Source organism: Lynx rufus, unplaced genomic scaffold (assembly GCF_022079265.1).
Source record: "Lynx rufus isolate CCGP_SWC_20201006 ecotype Redwood Valley unplaced genomic scaffold, mLynRuf1.p SCAF_22, whole genome shotgun sequence".
NCBI lineage: Eukaryota > Metazoa > Chordata > Mammalia > Carnivora > Felidae > Lynx > Lynx rufus.
Window position 1 is genome coordinate 2,329,406 of NW_025814837.1, and position 2,958 is coordinate 2,332,363.

Below are 2,958 nucleotides of genomic sequence, written 5' to 3' on the forward strand. Positions count from 1 at the left end.
CAAAGGTCTATATGCCTCCTTTTTTGTTTTTTGTTTTTGTTTTGTTTTTTGTTTTCATTCACCCATTGGACAAATAATGGTTGAGGGTCTACTGTGTGTTAGAAACTGGTAGGATAACAGTGAAAAAAAGGGAAGAAAGCAAAACGTTGCGTACCTTGCATTGTGTATGGAGGGGAGGGGAAAAATAATATAAGGGAGTATACATTAGATTGTAGTAGATGATGTGCAAAAATTAACAGGTAAGAGATATAAGGAATATGGTATTTCTGCAAGTCTAAATGGAGTCATTTGAGAAGTGTTTACTAAAAAAATGTCTTTGAGTAAAGACTGGAAGGAGACAAGTCAAGACCTGAAAGACATATCCATGCATATGCCCATGCAGGTGAAACCACAATTACAAAAGCCCTCAGTCAGGAAAATACAAGAACAGTAAGGTGACCATTATGGTTGTAATATTGCAAGAAAATACAAGGAAATTGTAAAGTTGAGTGTTAATGAGTGGCCAGATTCAATGGATACTTTTAAGGGAGGTAGGGGTGAAAAGTGAGAAGTTTAATTCTGTGGTAATCATCCAAACAAGAGATGATGGTGTATTAGATCACACTGGTAACAAAGAGGTGATAAGAATAGCCTGGCTATTACTTTAAGGTGAAGTCACTAGTATTTGCTGACAGATTGTGTGTGTGTGAGAAGGTTAGAAAAAAGTCAAAGATGACACCAAAATTTTTGCTTTGATAGTGGAAGGTTGAAGTCATTAGCTGACATGAGGAAGATTGTGGAGAATGCCATTTTTGTCAGAAAAATCAGAACTCAGTCAAAGGATATGCTAAGGTTAAGATGGCTATTAGAAAACTAAGTAGCTGTCAGGTAGACAGTTAGATACATGAGTCTGAATTTGATGGGAGATGTCTGGGTGAAAGATGTAAATTGGGAAATCATCAGTGTATAGATAATATTTAAAGCCACCAGACAGGATGAAATCACTAAGGAAATAAGGAAATAATAATTCATGGTTATTAAATCACGTTCTTGAAAGACTGTATCTCCTGGCCCAGGATTGGCTGAAAAATAGATGCCCGGGGCTGTGAGTAGGAAAAGATTTGTGCATTTACAATTAGAAAACCAAACCCGCTTCAGGTGAGAGGATAGGATCTGAATCCATACTACCGACCTTAGCACAAAGCTTGCGTTGATAAGTTAAGAAGAAACCTGGCCCACTTTAGTGTAACTCATAAGTGTCTAGGGAGAGAAAGTAAGCTATGCAGCATAAAAGGCTTCTGGATGTCAGACTTATGAGTCTCCATACAACAATGTTCCTACCAAAGATGACCTAGCTGTCAGAAACCACAATACGATATCAACAAGTACTTTAAAAAAAAAAAAAGACAAAATGTACTCACAAAGAGCAACATTAAATAGAGCATTTTATGAAAATAAATGCCATATTCTTCAAAAACTTGAAGAAGATGATTTTTAAAATAAACCGGTAGTGGATAACACATACATAAAGCAAGGCATAGTATATTAAAAGATAGATTTGAGGGTATCCATAATGCATCTCAGAACGATAAATAGAATGAATACGTGAGGAAGAAATTAAGAGATGTAGAGAATGGAATAAAAAGGGCCAACTTAAATTTAATGACTACTAAAGGACAGAATGAGGAAAATGAAGTGATAAAAGGATAATGGCAGGCAGTTTTCCAGAATTTAAGAAAGTTATAAGTCTTCAACTTGAAGGAGAATCCTAGTGTCTTAAGAAGTATAAATAAAAATAAATCCACTCTTGGGGCGCCTGGGTGGCTCAGTCAGTGAAGCATCCAGTTTCGCCTCAAGTCAGCTCAGAGCCTGGAGCCTGCTGCAGTTTCTGTGTCTCCCTCTCTCTCTGCCCATCCCCCATTCATACTTTGTCTCTCTCTCTCTGTCTCAAAAATGAATATACATACATACATACATACACACATACATAAATTCGCTCTGTTGCTGATGCCTGTGGTGCTGACAGGATGGGCAAGTGTCACGGTCTTCATATTGCCTAGAAACTTGGTAGCCACTGACAAGATCAGAGGTGGCATGGCTAACAGCACAAGAAGGCCCACTTAAGGCGCAGCTCTGAAGCCAAACTCTTTTGGAGGTGCTTCTTGGGCAAAGGGAATTACTGTGGTGGAAAAAAGTAGGAGTAGAAGCCAACCAGCCAAATTCTGCCATCAGAAAGTGTGGCAGGTCCAGCTGATCAAGAATGGCAAGCAAAAAAAAGTCACGACCATTTTACCCAATGATGACTGTTTGAATTTTATTGAGGAAAATGATGAAGTTCTGATTGTTGGATTTGGTCTCAAAGGTCATGCTGTTGGTGATGTTCCCAGGGTTGGCTTTAAGATTGTCAAAGTAGCCAGTGTCTCGCTTTTGGCCTCATACAAAGGCAAGAAGGAAACCAAGATCCTAAGTTTTGATGGTGAAAATATGACAATAATAAATTTTCCTATGCCATAAAAATAAAAAATTATACACCTAAACTCATAATGGTGAAATTAGAAAAACATCGAAGATAAAGTGAATGTCTTAAATGTAACCAAAGAAGATTTAATGAGAAAAATAACTGCTCAGGGCTAATAGTTGGACTGACCTTAGACCTCAAAAGCAATGGTATATGTAAGAAGAAAATAAAATTATATAGTCAAGAGACTGAGAGAAAGCATTGCCAATCCAGAATGATATAGGTGGTTACACTATCATTCAGGAGTGAAAGGGAAATAAAAACATTCTCAGGAGAAGGCAGAATCAGTTTTATCATACATAGACCTTCCCTGAAAATCTAATAAAGATTCTACTTTACATTTTTGCATTTGTATTTTCCTTTTCAGTAAAAAGACTTTAAATCTAAATAGGTATTGCCCTATAGAGAAGAGAAAGTGGAAGAGAGAAGGAAACAAAACTACTCTGATATTTACATATTTT

General features: G+C 37.0%; 1 pseudogene; it reads left to right on the forward strand.

Annotated features, from left to right (window-relative positions):
• The first annotated feature begins 2,006 nt into the window (after window positions 1-2,006).
• Window positions 2,007-2,493, forward strand: LOC124517523 (40S ribosomal protein S23-like; annotated as a pseudogene).
• The last annotated feature ends 465 nt before the right edge of the window (window positions 2,494-2,958 follow it).